Genomic DNA, 19,272 nt, shown 5'->3' with positions numbered 1-19,272 from the left:
GGGGATGGAGATGAAGATGGGATGGGATGGTTTGGGACCTTAGACGGAGTCTCTTCTCGCTGGCCTCGAAGTAAGTGGCCAAAAATGGACAGCCAAATGTTTCTATGGGAAGTTGAAGGCGTTCGGAGATGGGCGATGCTGCGATGTTGCAATGTGCCTTTTGCTGTTGCTGTTGATGTTGCTGCAATGTGGCAACAAACTGGCACGCGAGCAGCGAAAATTGCGGGCAGCCAATGATGCGGTTTCCCTTGCACTAAAAAAATATACATAGATACATTTTATATAGAGATTCAACCACATTTTGGTCACTTAAATTTCAAAGTTTGTTTGGGGTTTACCATAAAATTCCTTCCAGAGTTTAAAAAAGATTTTTTTAAGGATTTGTTTCAAGAGCTACATTTAATTTATGATTGAAATATTAAACCCAAATAGATATAATGATATTTTAAATGGTATTACTGAGTAATCCTATCTTAAATTCATAAATGAAAAATTCCATAAATTATTGTAAATTCTTTCCGAATTATAAATTCTTCTAAAAATACATTTTCCACTGTGCACAACTTAAGCATTGGAAATTAGCGTAGATAAATATTTCTGCAGAAATTCCTCAGCCGATGACCATTGATCGATGGTTGGAGGGAAGTAAGAGTTCGAGTGGGTGTGGATCTTGGGTGTGCATTGTGTGCATTTCTGGACTTACAGATCTATGGTTTTGTGCGATTTCCTCGGTGGGAGAATGCGAATTCCAATGTGTCTTGAGCACTTGCGGTTTGCAAATTGCAGACAGAATCACTTGCAGGAGAATCGGCAGGCTTTCCTCGGATCCTCGGCACCTCCACTTGGCAGTGGATCATCGCTCGGCGCTCCGTGGGGTGATTTGTGTCGGATTCATGGCCGTCTGATAGACAGCTACAAGCGCACTTAATGCGCTCGACAGGAGTTGGGGCCTGCAAAGGGGGAAGTATCTTTTAGCTATCACTCGCGCGTAATGCTTCGGCGGCGTGCAAGATACAAAGCAGATGCTTCAACGTTCCCTCCCCCCATTATTTAGTGGAACGAACTACATACTCCCACCCCCCTTTTGACGAGCTCATCCAAATCCAACTGCCGCCCCTGTCAATTTTGAGGCATTTATTTCCATAGTCTTAGCCGGCTGGGCTCTGGCTCTCTCTCCTCATTTCGAGAGTTGTAATGTTTTCCTCTCTGAAGTGTTTTCTCGCATTGAGTGTGCGCATGCGCTCTCCAACTCTACACAGATTTTGATGTTTGTTTTGCTCGTCTCATTCGTAACAAAGCAAAGACTAAAAGAAAAGCAAGAGGAATTTAAAAGACTAAAATTAAGAGGTAAAGTGAGTAATTTAATTTACAACCAGAAGCCTAAAAAATAAAAATAAAATGGAAAAAACTAATAAGAAATTTAAACATGTTTTACTTATAAAATAAATATATATAAATATTTTATTTGTATATTTATATATTTATATATTTTTTATAATACCGTAATAAACAGAATAAATACTTACCTTATCTTAAAAACAAAAATAAACTTCATTATCCTTTTAAAAAAGGATATTTAAATTCATAATTCATTACAGTGTTTTTACAAATAATAGAAATTTATAAAATCTGTTAAATTAAATATATTAAAAATATATATTACCCTTTTTTTTTAATATCCAAACCCCTTTACCCCGAGATTAACTTTTCCACGTGCGCTAGCCTCTCGCGCTCTCCACTTGGTGGAGTGCCGGCATTTGAAACTCTCCAAAGTTGGCGCCAAAACCATCCCCCAACACCATCCACACTCGCTCGCGGTCCACTCTGAAACGGGTTCCACAGGGGGCTCAGCAGCGCGGCTCCAAAATAACCGCAGGCGGCCGTAGAGTATCTACAAGATACTCTGTGCGTTCAGTTGCTGTTGGACCGTCGCACGAATCGCACGCTCTCAGCGCTATATCCGGTCTTATCCCCTCAGTCCGGATTGCTCCGTCGCCGCCGAATCGTGAGCAGTTTCGGGTTTCGTCGCTGTCGGTTTTCCGTCTCGGTTTCGGTCGCTTGATCAGCGCTTTCTTGTCGTCTATTGGCAATCGTCTTGATTGCCCTCGTGATTGATGGACTGCAGTTGCCCCGGCGCCTTCGGTCAGTGCAGTCTGTGCAGCGCTGAACTCTGACCTCGTTGAAAATCAAATCTAAAATACATATATCGCAAATAAAGCGAACAAGCGAACTGAACAATCTGAAATTGTGCGCGCCTTTATGGACGGACACTCGAACCCTCGGAAAAGGGAACTTTTTATGACGGTCCCTTGACCAATTCTAAAACCTACAAAAAATCATCAATGAGTATAAAGTCAACGGAAGAATATATCAAATAAAAAAGTTCAATTTCGCCGGTTTACTTTTTTTGTTGTTGATATGTTACTGCGCCTCGCTCCCTTAGCTTTTTCGATATTTTTCGGTTAGCGTCTCGGCGTCGTGTGCGCGGGCTTCATAAATTATACAAGAGCGCATTTTGCGAACGACTTGCAAATAAATAAGCATTTACGCTTTTATTATTGCCCGCCCGCGTGTGTATGCGGCTGTGTGTGCGTGTGCAGTGTGTGTGCTGTGTTGCTCTTGAGTTTGAGCCTGAATTTGAGCCAGAGTTCCCTGGAAATCGCTCCCATGTGGCGCAGGAAATAAAAGCGTAGAAGGAGGAGGGTTCCACTTAAAATATCATCTTCTGCATACAATCACCATACATATACCTATGAATGTGCTCTCGGCTCGTCCATAAAAAATATTTCGGAAACCGCTCTGATTTGTGTGTGCTGATAAGCCAGTGATTGCCAGCCGTAAAACAGCGAGCCGTAGCCCGAACCCCGGGCCCCCTTGTATAAAGACATCACAAGCAGGTAAGTGCGGGGGTTAAAGGCCCCATTATAAAGACCTCATCACGCACATTGAACTTCAGCGTCAACTTCTACTTCGAACTGAAAAGTGCAATGACACCTCTTAGAGCAATGCATCATCATTATGCAAATGGGCAAATGGCGAAATGAGCAGGCGTGCTCCTGCATCCCGATGCAACCTCATCCTCATCCTCATCCCCAACCCATTCCTATTCCCATTTCCCATCCCACCTCCTGCCAGCGATCTGCATAATTGGAGCGCCGTGCTGGGTGTCTCTAACTGGCTCTAATGAATAAATAAGTGCCACTAATAGTTTTCGCACTTCCTGTTGTCGGCCAGCCGGCAGAATGGCAACTGGCAAACTATCAGCTCATCAAATTGCACTCGGTCTCAGCTGCCAGAACTGAATCACGGCAGCAGGCTCTACAGAGGAGCAACCACAACATTGTGTGTAGCTTGTCCATGTTGACAATATTTAATTATGAAGCTGCCATTGCGAGAACCTAGCTTTCGAGATACTTTTTCTTTTCTATTTACTCTAAGGTTACACAGAAAAAATAATAAATAAATTGTGGAGCTTAAAAAAAATTTGATTGAGGAAAAATCTTGTAATATTAAAGGATTCTTCTCTATAATAGAATCTCTTACAATTTATATTAAAGGTTACCTTGGAAATCCTTGAAATATTTTATTAAAATCACAACAGTTTGTATCCAAGTTAAAGTTTTTATTATTATAATTTTTTGGTGTCTACAAAAAGTTCTTTTGGAATGTTGGGTCAAGTCAATTGGTCCATTGTGGTTGTTGCAACAAGAACTTTAGCTGCTCTTGTTGATGTTGCTGGTTCTTTTGCTGTAAATGTTGCTGCTACTGCCGCTGTCATCCTCAACATCATCATCGTTGTCATAATCATTTTCGTTGCTCTTTCCCACACAAATCGGCATAAAAATGTTTTCATTTTGCGCATTTACTTTCTGCCCTTTTTTTTCTTTTCTTTTGAGTTAAAAGAAATTCTTTCTATGGAAATCTTAACAGTTGCCATGGCAAATGTTTTCGCAATTACGACTATTTCTTGAAATATTTTTATTACAAACTTTCTCATTCTGTAAAAAATTGCGTTTTTATATTATTCTTCCTTTTGCCTCGCGGGGGAATTTCTTTTATTAGTTTCGGATATGAAAACGAGTTTGATTTGATGGCAGTTTAAAGTTGTAAGTTGAGCAGAAAAAGCATGTAAAAACAAGGTTTTTCATAGATTTAAAAGGGAAATTTGGTATCTAAAAATATTTTTAGTAATACAGAAGTTTTGTTTATATTTTCAAAATTGTATTTAATGTATAGGAATAATTTTTAATTAAATTTTAATTAACAAAATGACCTTTCAATTCAGAGTATCCGAGTATTTACTGCCTCTCATAACTGCAACTTTGTCACACATTTTATCGGTTGCTTTTTGCGTGTGAAATTTTATTTGCACCGCTGACAAAAACATTTCCTGTACAACTATTTTGTGCACGGATGCCCCGCTTCGGAGCTCCGGTCTCCCCCGGATCGTCACCGGTTCCACGGACAACTGCCCCATCATAGACATCCAGATAGGCATCAGTCAGACGAGGAAGGGAGAGCAGGGACCAGGGAATTGGGACCAGGGAACTGGGAACCGGGAACGCGAACGCTCGACTGACACGGACGGCTATGACTTGCGCAAATAACTAAAGTAGGGAAAAATGAACAGAAAAATAAATAACATTTTCCAAAGAACCGCTGTGACTTCCTCATTTGCTTATCGGCGGAAAAGAGGAGGAAATTTAAAATCAGCCAGGAGATGGCTGCGCTTGATTTCACTCACGCAGACTCATCAACTTTTAATTAGTTGTAATTTGTAAATTCAACGTCAAACACCGACCACGCAGTTCGGCTCCGCGGGGCCTTTGAAGATGCCGCAAATGCGGATGATGATGATGATGTTGTTGTTGCCACACTGACAGATTGCTGATAAAAGGCTCCCCAGCTCCCATGTCCCACCCCAAGTCGAAAGCCGCCTGGTTAACCCTTTCAGCCGCCTCTAATCGCCGGCAAAGTCGGGCCACGAGTCGCGGTCGAAAAGCGAAAAACGCCCATCCATCAGCGATGAGCGGCAGCTGTCAGCGGGTTTTTGGTTACCAATTCTCCCGTCTCTCGGTTTCTGGCTAAATGGATTGGCCTCCGCGCCCCCCTAACAATCGAAATTTGACAAAACTGTTTCGGTTATAAATGACTCTTTGATGGTCATAAACGGTGTCTAAACGAGAAATTGATGTCGGCATTGAAATCATTTAATTTCGGTTGTCACATTAACCAGGCAGAACATCACATTTTAAAGGGGTTTCCGAGGTTGCTCTGCCATGTTCTCTCCATTTCTCATATCACTAATCATCCCCAAAGGGTCGTAAATCAAGCGATTCCCATCTTAGGCAATAAAATAATGCTCCACAATGTAATTTCTGGTTGCTGTATCCGCTTTTTTAATTAGTGACATTATAAATGTGCACTAAAAACAGGAACTTTACGATCTAATTTTATGGCTTTTGCAAATTTATAGACTTTTGGCTCATGTGACACAAAACACAAAACTAACAGCGGCAGCAGCAGCAGCAGCAGCAGCAGCAGCAACTTTCCTAACAACCTCTATAAATCCCCTTCTTTCCCGGCTCAGCCGAGGCACTTAATTAATTTCTGTAAAAACTTTAAGAACAAAGGGCTGTTCTCGTTGTCGTCGCAGTTGTTTAGCTCAGTTCGGGTAGCACGTTAATTTCCAATTTGAAGCGAAAGGAAAATACTCGGCGGTAGGATGGGAAAATGGCTGGAAAAAAAAAAAGTGAACAAGTAATGTCATACATAGGAGCTGCAAAATCAAAGCCCAAAGAAACAACGACGGCGGACAACTAACTGCAAACTTGCAGCCGTAGAGAAGCTGAAACGCAGCAGAAGCTTGCACCAGTTTCGCAACTGAGCAGCAGCAGCAACATCAGCAGTTCTCGATGCTGAAACAGTTACCTGGGCGCTAAACAAAAAACACAAAAAGCGTTGAAAAACTAAAAGGAAAACTGGGGGAAAAACACTGTGCACAGTAACCAAGTGAACCAAACTGAGAAGAGATGAAGATGAAGACTGAAGCTGTACAGAAAGTACACTGCAGGCCAAAAAAAACTAAATGAAATCGATATAAATATGATACTAGACATAAGAAAATGGTAATATAATTTTTAGAAATTTGAATTATCCCCATGAACTTTGTTTTGCCTAGAGCCTCGACTCAAAATTCATCTATCACAATATTTTTTCCTTCAATTTTTTATAATAAGAAGCTGCTTGAGTTATTTAGTTTCCTGCAGTATAAGGAAAGGCTTTAGAAAGTAGCCAAAGAGGTGGAAGAGATAGATGGGAGCGTTGCAGAACCCGTTGGCAGCTCCGCGGCTCACTTCGCCTTGCGTGATGCAATTGCCGGAGGAGCAGCGTTGGAGCGCCAAAAGATTGAAGGCAAACGACAGCCACGTAACTAGAACACTTGACGGTGATGCTGCTGCTGCTGCTGCGGATGCCTCTGCTGCAACAATTTCCAATTAAAGCAGTTACTGCTGCTTCTGGGAGTTGCAGGCTAGAGATTGGAGTTGCTCGGGGAGCTGGCTTATGTGTCGCTTGCGCAATCATCATACAGGCCACCTCTGACAGCTCCAACTGCTCCTTCGACTGGCGCAGCCTCTATTTGATTTTCTATTGCCACTCTCGGTTGCGGGACAGGAAGCCATCCGTAATGGACCTTAAAATACACACTTTATGCCCAGCTAACCATCCCCAATTAGTGCCGCGGGTTAATTGCAGTGACGCATAGTTGCTGCTCCCCGATTCCCGATTCCCCATGGCCTATAGCCGATGTCCAATGTCCGATGCCATAATCCATCTCCATCTCCGTTGAAAGACGCTCCCAGTGGAAAAGGTATACAAGTCGGAAGCTAACGGCCCGCGATTCAGAGCTAATTGATCATTAGGTCTATTTCCGCAGTGAGATGGCAACTTGGCTTTTCAACGAGTTTTTTACCCTTGGCCAGCTCAGTTTTTGTTTCTTTTTTTTTCATAAGTAAGTCATAAAGTGGCAACTTTTATGACAACAGCAACTGCCAGGGCGCATGTTGCACGCAATCGGCTAAAAAAGGAGCGCTAACCTGGGCCAAAATCCAACGAAATTCCAACTTTTCCAACTTGGCTTGGCTTTGGGTTGGGCTGATTTCCTTTGCATCGACAGTGGCAATAGTTTTTTATGGGTTCTGGCCAGGCAGGCCAAGTTCTGTTGGCAACTGGGAATCGAGAACCCAATGGCGGATGGGCAGCGCCAACAGAAGGCCATAAAAGAAAATATGCTGCATGTAAGAGTCTAGAAAAAAGACCAGAGAACTGGGTGAAATCGATTTGTATACGGTATGTAGTTCTTTATTACAGTTGCGGCCACGCCGATGAAGACTTTTGTAGAGCTCAGCGGAGGAGAAAAAATCCACTATGGGGGTGGGGAAAATGCGCTTTGTTTTTCTTTGTCTCCCCGTCCCAAACCCCACTGATTGATCATTGGAGGGGAGAAAGAAATGGAAACGGAGAGGGAAAGGAGCCACTGGTAATCAGAGATCATCTGGGGGAGTAGAGTGCATGGTCCAAGACAGTGACTAGACAAAAGGCATAACTACGTAACTAAACACTTAAAAAAAAATAAGTTATAATTAATAAGTCAACAATTGGTAAAGATAACTATACCTGCTCTGCTTAAGATGCAATTTAGTTTATATTTAAACCCACAAGATACATTGTTTCTAAAGTTATCTAACAGTAATTAAGACACATTTTTCTATATGTAGCAAAAGAGAACATAACTAACTACCCACCTTGAGCCTTCCAGCATTCAAACTGCCAGGAATCAGCGCTGACTGATAGATTTCCCGACAGTCACTGACCCACTGCCCACATGCAAATGAGGCGAGTATCTCACGAATGCAGCAGAGCAGAGTGGAGTGAGTGTACGGGACCGGGACTGGGGCTGGGAAATTGGGTCGGGGGATCTGCTGCCAGATCCAGATACAGAGCCATGCGTTCGGCGGTGCGTTGGCGTTGAGTGAAGTCTTTGCATCGCCTTTCCGTTTTCGGAAAGTAAAATAAAACGAAAGAAGCACATTCCCTGGGAATAGCTGCTGTTGCTGGCGTAGCCTCTGCTCTTGTTGTTTCTGGCTGAATCTTTTGTTTACTTCTCGGTTATTTTTTGCCGCCGAACACATTTGGTTTTTGTTCCACGAAAGATGCTGCCGGTGGCCAGAAAAGTAAACCAAGACCCGAACAGAACAGAAAAGAAAAGAGCTGAACAGAACAAGCGATCTTAATTTACGTTAGCTCGTTAGCTGGAACTACCGTTAGGAGTTTGGCTTTTTACTCTCAAGTGCAGGAATTGCAACAGGCCTAGCCTAGTTTTTCCCCTGTTTTTTCTTTTTTTTTGGGTTTTACTTTGGCCAAAATGCCGATACCTTTTTTGGGCATTCTACAACGCCTCTGCTCCATTGTGTCTGCTGCGGTTGGAGGGCGCGTGAAAATGGCCATGTCGAAGTGGCTGCCAGTATCTCGGCCCGGTAATCAACAGTTTGTGGTCAGCAAATAACGCAAAACGAATAAGAAAAAAACAAAAGAGTGGCCAACGAAAAATAGAAAGAAGTAATGCCATTGGTTTCGCATGCTTTATTGCCAATTGGAAAGTTGGCAAGCCAACTAAGCAAGAGCCTGGCCAGAGATTCTCTAGAGAGTGCCAGTAAGCCAGAAAGCCATTGAAGCCGAGCGGAGATCGGTGTTAGAATGCTTTACGGGCCATTGTCTGAGACGGCCGTAATTGGCCAAGTCGCTATGCAAAGTCATAAATACGGCAAAAGCCCAGCCAAGAGCGCTGTTAAGTAATAAATTGTGAACGGGGAAAATTGATTTAATAACTGCGCACCATTAAAGTGTCTTAATGGCATTCTTCCGCGTTGCAGCAGCAGCAGCGAAGACGCAGCTAATCAACTCACTAAGCCCCAGACTCAGATTCACAGATGCACTCGTACTTGGTCATTCATTAGGCCCGACTTTGAGAATCCATCAAATGCCGCCTGAATGCCAATGCCATAATTTTCCCCCTTCGAAGACGAAGCCTGTTTTTTTCCGACTTCTTTTTCTCCAGCCAGGTGCCGGTGCTGCCGCATCGAGTCAAGTCAATCAATTAGGCATTTCAACACATGTTGTTTACAGTTCTAATTCTAGCAGCGTTTCATTTAAATGCCATCGTGTCTGCGGCAGTAATGCACAGTGCCTGGTGGGAGGAGCTCGACTCTCCATGGCGGCGGCGTGAAATATTTTTAAACATGCCGCGCTCGCTAACGATTTCCTGTTAAATTATGCGGCATTCGTCTTAAACTAAAAGGGAAAGAAAACTTCTCTGGGATTCACACTGGCTTACAAAGGCAAGAGTTCATTTGCTTAAATCAAAGGAATATCAAGATATTGAGTAAAAATATAAAAGAAAATAAAAAGTATCTTGTAAAGACGAAAACAACAGAAGGTAGTTATTTTAAAAATCTATTTTAATATAAATTAAAGGCTTCATAACACGCCAGATTTTTAATCTTAAACCATTGTTAACCAGTGTTAATTGTAAAGCATCTTCTACTTAGTTAAGAAAGGCAATGGGAACTATCTTCGAAACCACAAAATACTCATAAAACACAATAGCCGAAAATCCAACCTTAAATAGCCGCAAGTCACGCTTCATCTTAGGTAATTGAAGCACCCCACTAATGATTGTGTTTAGAACAAAGACCACTCATCAGAGACTGACTGATGCGACTCGAGAGAGATGCTTGCTTTCCTCTGCTAAATCGACCCCCTAACCCATAAACATCTCTCCGAAACAAAAAACCTGTGGAGAAAGACCAAACCAAGGTTAATCAATAATTTCTTAGCTACTCAAAAGGCCATTAAGTGCCGGATTTTGGCTGGAAATTGCTCTGCCGGACGGAATGAAATTCCCAGAACACTTGGACACCAATCTCCGCCGGCTGCCACTTTCGCTAGAGGCTCACAGAGATGCGAAATGAAAAGTGTAAAGCACCTCTAATTTGGGCAGGGGAACCCGCGGAACGTGTCTCGAATGCAGTTAAAAAATCAATTAGCAGCGAGAACGGGTTCGGTTCGGGTCGGAGTCGAGGTCCAGGTCCAGCTCCAGGGGCAGACCCCGGTTCAGTGATTAACGATGTGCCGCTTGGTGGAGTCATCCAGTGCCACTCGTAGGGGTGCCGAGGGCGTCTATTGCAAACAAACATTGACAGCTCACATCAAACGGAGTCGCCAGTTCTGGCCAGCTCTCGACTCATTTAGGCCAGGGCAGGTTTCCAGCTATCAGCTAGACAGATTTGATTTATTTGTCCGCCCACCCACGAGCAGCAGCTAGCCGCAGTTCGAACTTCAGAGTTAATAAATGTTTAACGACCAGTATAAATTTAAATTAGCAAACCGGAGGTCTTTAAAATGAACAAGGGAGTGTAGAGTATAGAAATACTCTTTTGAAAGGGATTCTAGAAACTCCAAAAAGTACAAAGTAAAATACTTTTGTAATGGTTTTAATGGGAATTTCCAATATTATTCAATGAGTTACCAATACAAAGACATAACACAAATATGTTCTATACAGAAATTCCTGTATATTTGTTGAAGCAAAAGATACAATTTATAAAAAATCCTAGTCTTCATTTCTATGTTACCCTAATGATTACTAAAATGGCTAATCAGCTTCTTAAACATGCAGAATTAATTTGCATTTCCAATCTTAATGATCATCATTAACTATTATTAATTAAATCTCTTTTAAAAACCAATAAAATACCACAAAGAGTATAAACCAAAGAAGGTAAATCTCTGAGACTCAAAATTCAAACTCAAAACCGTAAGGCATAAATGATTTCGTAATTGTTATTGGTTTTCCTATTTTTATGATGGCAATTTTCATTTGGCCAATAAAAGTCTATGAGGAGAACAGTTAGACAGGCAGTCTGGTCATGGTTGAAGGTCCAGACCACGGACTCTGTACTCCGGATCGTGGAGCGCAAAGATTCCCACTGATCGCATGATCATTTCCTAATGAATACAAATTGCACCATCATTTGCAGCTGGCCACGAAAATTTCATTTGTGCAGAATTTATGATGACGCATTAGGGGAGGGTATGTACTTTGTATGTGCCTGGGTAATTCTGCGGAGGAAAAGCCTTTCGTTTCCACTGTGAATCCGCGATTGACCCGTATTTCTGCTTACGCTCGTGCCGACATACGCTTAACCTTGACACCAACAACTGGCTCCGAATCTCCGCGTTCTCCCTTCTCACTCTCGCTGCTCCACAGCGCCCCTTTGGCCCCCCCACCACCCTTTCTGAGCCACAATCCGCTAAAGCCAAAGTGCGGCCGTTCGTTTCGGCTCGCCGTTAGATTTCGAGTAATAAAAAGTTGTTTTTTTCTCTCGCTTTGCGCCCCGTCTTCTTCGCGGGATTTTTGCGCAACTTTAGTTTGCACTGGAAAATATTATTTTTTATTTTACAATGTAAATATATATATATATAATAACTATATACTAATCTTTTTATAGTAAGAACAAGAAAGATACCTTTAGAAAGCGAAAGCTTGATACCCTTTAATTTTCAAATTAATCTTTTCTTAATATTTAAATACAAACAACCATTTTTCCAGTGCAGCTTCGTTTTATTCCATTTTTTGATTCGCCCAAAACAATTGCCAAGCATGACTCAAATACAAAAAAAAAATGAAAAGACAGAAAAAATACAGCTAAAAAAAATACAAAAAAATAATCCAAACGAAATAAATTGCAAAATCTTTCGAAAGAAAAGTGCGGCATTTTTTTACGATTCTGTTTTGTTTGCCCGCCTCTCTGTATCTCTGATATCTGGGTGTAATTTTATAGTTAGCTGTGCCTTGTAGAACGTGATGCTATTTGCCTTGCGCCGCCATATCCCCCCGTAAACCCCTTGCTTTTATTACAAGACAGGCAGAAGTAGAACAGGGGACTAAAAGAAATCATAAATTTGCAGAAGCCAAGAGTCTGAATATTTAATAAAGTCGATGGGAATCGAGGCAGGAGGTCGAAACTCAGAAATTGTTTCCAATGAACGGCAATTACTTTCTTCAGTGGCTCCTTCTTCCGCCGGACTCTTTAAAAATGTATGTCAATTGGTCAATTTCCGCCCCTATGCGAGAGTGGGCCAATTAAATGTCATTTACCTTATATGTACGCGGTCAGGTCCCCAGTCCCCAGTACCCAGTAAACCGTAGACAGAAGTCCCACTTAACTGGACTCGAGCTCTCCCCATTAGCCATTCGCCAAAGCAGAGACTATTTAAATATTTATAATGCAAGTTGTCCCGGGATATCCCCGGCTAAATTGCACTGGGGGGCATTTTAATTAGCCAAATGGCCGATTTGCCTTCATAAATGCAGACATATACGAAATTAGTGAAACTATATCGCAATGCCCGGCGGCAATTGACAGTTCAATCAACTTCGGGGCGCAAATTGCCAATGCATTGCAATGGAAAATCAAATATTACGTATACGCCCCGCCAGCCCGCGCACAGTCAACCCAAAACTGTTGGGCGCTCGCTCCACTGGCGAACAGCTACGACCCATTGTTGTGTCAGCGATAACCAAAAAAAGGCAAACAAACATGATGACGACGACAGCAGCGACGACGATGGCGGCGACAGCGACTCCAACACCTTTGGAGTGGCAATTTGTTGGCGCTGCCATCGGGAATCCGCAGCCTGCTCCGGTTTGGCGACAAGCATACTGGCCTGGCCTGGCCCACAAAAGCTTACAGTATGCTTAGGTGAGGAGGATATACCCTGTAAAAAAAAAATATTAATTAAAAGAAAAATAAAAATTAACAGAAAAATTATAAATTGCCAGAAATGTAATTAATAGATAGAATAATTTAATTCAAGAACATTTTTTTAAAAGAGGGTATCTACTATTCGAATTGTCTGAAATCTTCAGTTGCAACTTAAACCCGTTGCGGTCTATGACTCAAGCAATCAATTGCCAACAGCAGCAGCAGCAGCATTTCCAGCAACAACAATGCAGGCCATACTTGAGTGGAAAATCAGGCATCGAGTATCTCAAGAATGACTTAACGGCATGAAAAACTTTTCCAGTAGCTGCGAGGAAAGCCAACAATGAGTGCTGCTAATAGCTGGCAACTTTTGAATTGAGATTGCGATTGCGTGAATGCTTTCAGACGTGTTGCATTTCAGTTCCGGCCGGGCCAACTCGACTCGAGGGTACAATTTCGCGCCGTCGTGCCGCGAATGTGTCAAATGCATCGATGGATATATCAGTAATTTGAATCGCTTGCAAAATTTCCATTCGCATTGCGCAAAAATGGTGCACACAAACAATTATTTTGGAAATTGCCATGGCTGTGTTGTGTTTGGCCATAAATTGTAACAACTGTCGTTTGCATATAAGTACTGGAGTAACGAAACTGTGGATAGAAATGCAAATGCAGGAGAATTGGAACGCACAAACTCCGATTTACGTTATTTTTATTGAGTGCTTGTTTAAAGTTGGCTCATATATCTATTTATATAATTGGCAGCCGTATCTTATTTTGTTCTCCAAGAACCCCCTGAGGCCATACACTCAATTAATTATTCATTAAACATATCCTGTCATGGTTTCCATTAATTTTCAACTCTTTTTTCTAACGTTCGGTGGGTCTATTCCAGTCACAAATCAAACATACCCATCGATCCGTTCCCCCTTTAATTAGACACACAAAATAAATTGAATTACCAGCGTGAGCGTGGCAAGAAGCGAGATACATAATTGCTACCACGGCTACGAGCCACAAAATGTTTAATTTGTTTATTTTTTCGGTGCTTGCGGTACCGCAATTTATTAGCAAGCCGGGGGAAACAAAGAAAAAATTGATTGATCTACCACTGGGCAGGGTTCAATCAAAATGTGTAATGAACAAGCCGGAAAAAATAACACACACAAAAAAGTTAAAAACACACAAAAATTCTCGATGAGCGGAGCGGGAGGGTGTGTATGGTTTTGGTTTGGTTTTCATTACGCGGCAGCGACTGCTGCTCGTAGCGGGTTCTCGTTTTAATGATACAATTTAAAATCAACGCAGACTCATGATTTTGCATATTTCGAGCATTAAACTCGCCTCGTCGACGGCGGCTGCTGCTGCTGTTGTTGTTGTTGTTGTTGTTGTTCTGGGGAGCATAATTCAGGCATGGTTACCGCATTGCCTACTCCCCTTCCCGCTTTCCACTACCAACAATCAATGCCCGACGCCCGCTGTGATTTGACCAAATACTGACGGACTCTAGCCGGCTCTAGCTGCCAAAGCCATCAAATAAATAACCGCGGGACCCGCAGTGAAAGAATGCCGGGGCCAGGCATTGCCCCTAATGTCGATGGGTGTGTCCTGCCAGCCTGCCGCCCTTTTTTTCCTCCTTCTTCCAGCTAAAGCATTAAAGCGGAAAAGCGGAAAAGAAGAGGCAAAATGGGGGAAAAACTGAGGAAGAAGGAGGAACAATGAGGGAAAAACTGCGGGAAAAACAGGAGGAAAAACATTTTGCCTAAATGGCAAGGCATTACTTTTAATTAAAAGCAACGCGAGAGCATTCAACAAAAATTGAACTTGAACTCCGCGACCACATCCAATTCCAGCAACAGCAATAACTACTACAGCTCCAGCTCCAGCTCCAAGTCGGAGCTAAAGTTGAAGCTTAGAGGGAGACTGGGTCCATGGACACATGATTACCCATAAGCTGACATCGCCTCGTTCCACAGTTCGCTGCACAGACTGGCTTTAATCAGTTGGCCACGGCAACGGCTGGCCTGACATTTGATGTTAATTTGCACTGAGCGAGACATTGAGCATACGCAGCGTTGGCCCGTCCGTCAAGCGGCTAATTACCTGCAAACCGAACTTGTTGGCCAAGCCAATTTACAACTTACAAGCCATAAAGCACACACGACATCTCGTAATGTATACATTTTAATCGCGAACGCATTAATTAGCATCATGTAAAACCGCGTTCGTAGGTGTAAATAAAACAGAGCTGCGAAAAGAAATCAAGCCAAGACGATAATAAAATAAACAAGTTTCAGAGTTATTCCAAATGCGTTTTAATAACGCTGGCTGTGGATCGGCCCACGCCCGATTCCAGCAAGTAATTAGCATAAAGCACGTGCGCCGCCAACGGGGCAACGCCTGCCTCATTGGCATGCCGGTGGAGCTGTGAGCAGGGATCCAGGAGCTGGAGGTGGTTGTGCTACCTGTTGGAGCCCACCGAGCTCGAGTCCCTCACAGGTGCGTACCTGTCACGCCCCCCAAAGCGGCTGTGGCCAGGGCAAAGTCTCAGCCAGGTCTGGCCGAACATGGCCCAGAGCTGGCTAAGCCGGGCTCAGCTTGGCAGACATTTGCACAATCCATTTCATTTCGTTCTGCTGCATTTCATTCGGACTTCTCCGCCGCTTGATTTATGTCCAGCGGGCAAGGCACATGAATCACAGCCACAAAAATATCTAGAAAAGAGGAGTATAGTCCTGTTGATATCCTGTAAAAAACAGGAGTTTTATTGAGAGAATTCAATGAAGATCTAATTTAAAACTAAAGTAGCGTAACAGAGAACTCTAGATTTAACTTATTATACATGATCCCCTCTCCCTTACCCTAGAACCCCCTGGATTCTTGCTCTAATTACCCCGTTCTATCGACTAACGTCTCTCTGGCCTAAATCAGCCCAATTATAGGGTAGAGGCCTGCCGTGCCATGCCATGCTGACATTTCTAGTGCAAAAATCTCGACACAAATAGAGTCAGTTGGTGATGGGGCAGCTAGCGGGGCTGTGATCATTGCATTTATTGTCTACCTGCAGATTTATGATCATGCAACGAGCGTGCCGCTTCCCCGGCACCTACAACTAAGCCTTATATACAGTATATCTAGCCTCGATTCCATTGTGGTTGCTACAGCGGTCTTTGCGGTCTGTCCATTTCACGCTTTGCCAAATTGCCAACTTGACCGGCACCAGATGAAAAACCGATAAAGTAATGAAAATGCGGGCAGGCTGGCGTTTTGGGCCAGACTCTGTGTATCTCGGCCAGTGCGCGAACATAAAATGTTATTTAAAGCGAATTTCGGGCACAATTTGTTGTTAATGAATGCACTGTTGACTGGCTGGCTGGCTGGTCTGCTTGCCACAGATTTTTACAGATTTTCACAGATTTTCCGACTTTCAGCGAGCAAATTGCGCCCACAATGAGGTCAGTCAGCCGCACAATGTTCGCCGTTACCTGCAGCAGCCTTACGTGCTGACTTGTGAAAGTAAAGGCCCCAGCTTGCCTGGCTTAGGATCCCTATAGTGCAGTGTATATATATATAGCAAACACCTCCCCCATCAGTGGGGCAACCTGCATACGCCGGCAATTTCGTGTGAGCCCGCAACTAACCTTCACATAAATTATTCCCATCAACAGCTGCAGATACGAGCCAAGTCGGGCGGCATCCCGGCTACAGTGGAGCAGCTTAATGTTTAAGACATCGTGATAAGCGGCAGATATTTATCTGGCTAGCAAATTACATGGGGCAACGCCTAGGAAAAAAGAGACTCTAGAGAGGAAGCAGACATGCAACATGTGGCTGAAATGAGGTGTCGAAACAGTTGTTAGCCGAAGCTCATACGCCCCGTGGTACGTGGGAAAAATGAGAACCAGCGGCGACCTTGAGTAAGAATATTGAAACTTTATATCTATAGCTAACTTTATATTTAAATTCCTTTACAAAATATTCCCTTGAAGTGCCTTACTCTGATTTACAAGTATTTCCTTTGTTGCTATCAATGATGTATGACTTTTGCGAGCCCCCTTCAAAATCTCACTTTAATTGGCTGCCAAGAAATCCATCTACATGTACAAAATATTTGCGTATTTATTGTTGGCAATCCATAAACCAAGCCCATATTCCGTCCATAGGCCCGTGTCTGTACGTGTACTGGCAATCGTTTCGATAACACTTGAATACAAAATGAGGGTCATTAATTTTATAACAAACTATGTTGGCTGGCCTGGCACACTTGAAAAATTCCCAGTTCGAGACCAAGCTGCGGCTCCTACTCCTACTCTGGCTCCATCGCTGGGATCCATCCTCGTTCGGCAACGGCGGCTTATCCGCCTGCCAATGTCGCCTGTCCGACAGTCAGTCAATCATAACCCGTTTCGGCTGCCACAGCCGCTGCCTTGGCGAACAAATCAAAACTTGTTATCGTTTCGAAAAGATCTCTCTAGGACCAATAAAATATACGGCCCCCAAGCCAGGCCAGTGCCAGTGCCAGTGCTAGTCCACCTCTGCCTTCTGTTGGCATAAAAAAGAGTATAAAAAGCGGAGTGGAGCTGCAATTGTCAAGCTTTACGTGTTCGCCCATCAAAATGCTGCACGCCTCATCAGCGGAGTTGGACTCGGAGTTGGAGTTGGAGTATTGGAGATCCCAGAAGCCACGGTGACAGCACTTTAATTGCAGCGACTGTAATGTCACATCCATTTGAACCTGGCTTCGACTAGCATCGGCATCTCTCCTTTTTTTTTGGGTCATGTCAGGCTAATCAAAGACTAGCCCGGGTCACGCCCACGGCCATTTATCAGAATCAGGCACAGTCGCAGGCTCAGTAGGAGTCATCGGTGTCTTAGCCTCAGATGTTGCCTTTATTAAAGGTTACTTTTCTCCTAAGCACTGGGAGAAATAAAGAAACAACTAAAAAAATTACAAAGTAAAAAGGAAACTTTTAAATATTAAAAGAATTTTTATTTGGGAAATTGCTTAGATTTGTTTTTAAAGTTTTACAAAGTTACTTAAGCTAAATATTTCTGAATATTTTAAACACATATCAGTATAATTTTTATCTCTGTGTATTTATACACATTTTTGTTTCGCTGCGACCCAGCCAAACGTGAGCTTATGGTTTATGGCGACTTAATAAGGCTGTGACCAGCCATCAGCCAGCCTGTTGCCCGGTGCCCGTTGCCCGTTGCCCTTCTGGCCGCGATTGCAGCCCTGTCGGCATCTCTCCGGCTAATGGCCAAATGGCGAATGGCCCGGCACATTAGGCACAGTTGGACCAGGAGCCAAAGCTATAGCTTCTCCTGATACTATAAGGGAAGCCTAGGAAGCTGTGGAAGCTCAGGGATGCCGCATGATAAACAACCGAAGCGTTTTAAACGGCTTCATTAATCTTATTCAGCTCTGCGCTGCGCTTGTCTATTAAAGCCTTGTAATGCCTGAAAGACTCTCCAGCTCCGGCTCCATCTCCATCTCGCCTGCTTACCGCCGCTGTTGCTGTTTCTGCTGCTGCTGATGATGAGCAGCTGTGGCAACCGCAATCAGCAGGCTGAGGCTGAAAATCTACTACCTGTCAGCTTCATGTCATTCCGGCATTTTATGAGCTGTTGCTAGAGCGGGAGCTGGAGTTGGAGCTGCAGATGTAGATGGAGTTGGAGCTGGCATAGGAGCGGGGATGCTGGGTGCTGCCTTCAAATAGAAATGGCATTGACATTGCCGGAGATAGAGGGCCCCAGAGCAAGGCTGTGGTGTAACTGTTAGTGCTCACTGCTCACTGCTGCTTACTGGCTACGAGTTACTGGTTACTGTCACCGCCAGCTGTTGCAGCTGTGGGTTTCCACTGACTTTCCTTGGGACTCGGGAAAATTCTAGCGTGATGTGTTAAGCAATAACTCGCCTTTCTCACAGAAGCTGCAAATTCAATTGGGAGAAGGGAAGGCGAAGCATAAGACACTTACAAGATTAGATTTATATAAGATACTTGAGAACTTAATTTATATAAAACAGCTAGAGTTGTCATAAAAGCATTATAAATACAAAGTATTTCCTTTTTAAGTGACTCTAAACCCAGTATTACCTGAGTGTAAATCTCTTTTTTTCCTGGCCTATTAAGACCGCTGTTCGCCACGAACTCTTTACTTTCTTGTCCAAAGGCTTGTCACGTTTGGCCTGCCGACTGCAAGTGGCCAATATCCGCGCTTCATCTTTGCCGAGACGCCGCCATCATCATCATCATCATCCTCGTAGTCGTCGTCTCCGTGGTCGTCATCATGATCATCGGCCTAAACATGACAATTTTCATGGGCTTATCATTTCATAATGAATTTGTTTTGTCAGCCAATAAATTATGGGCAACACGCCGCTGGTCTACCTACAAGGCCCAGGCCCAAGCCGCAGAACAGGCCCTAGTCTGGAAACAAC

The 19,272-nt window shown here is 43.4% G+C and overlaps 1 protein-coding gene across 7 annotated transcripts in view; it reads left to right on the top strand.

Moving 5' to 3' along the window:
- The first annotated feature begins 1,933 nt into the window (after positions 1-1,933).
- The window catches only part of LOC108086031 (band 4.1-like protein 4), a 64,889-nt gene continuing 47,550 nt past the window's right edge, over positions 1,934-19,272 (top strand). For 6 of the 7 annotated variants that reach the window (XM_017182848.3, XM_070287411.1, XM_070287413.1 and 3 more), the window contains exon 1: positions 1,934-2,897. The gene's annotated coding sequence lies outside the window, so the exon portion shown is untranslated. Of the gene's footprint in view, positions 2,898-9,253; positions 9,497-19,272 lie in introns of those variants that run through there. The other variant, XM_070287409.1, reaches the window with a different exon arrangement.

The sequence above is a fragment of the Drosophila kikkawai genome, chromosome 3R (genome assembly GCF_030179895.1).
Source record: "Drosophila kikkawai strain 14028-0561.14 chromosome 3R, DkikHiC1v2, whole genome shotgun sequence".
NCBI lineage: Eukaryota > Metazoa > Arthropoda > Insecta > Diptera > Drosophilidae > Drosophila > Drosophila kikkawai.
The sequence above is the reverse complement of the archived record's forward strand: the minus strand, read 5'-3'. Positions and strand labels throughout refer to the sequence as shown.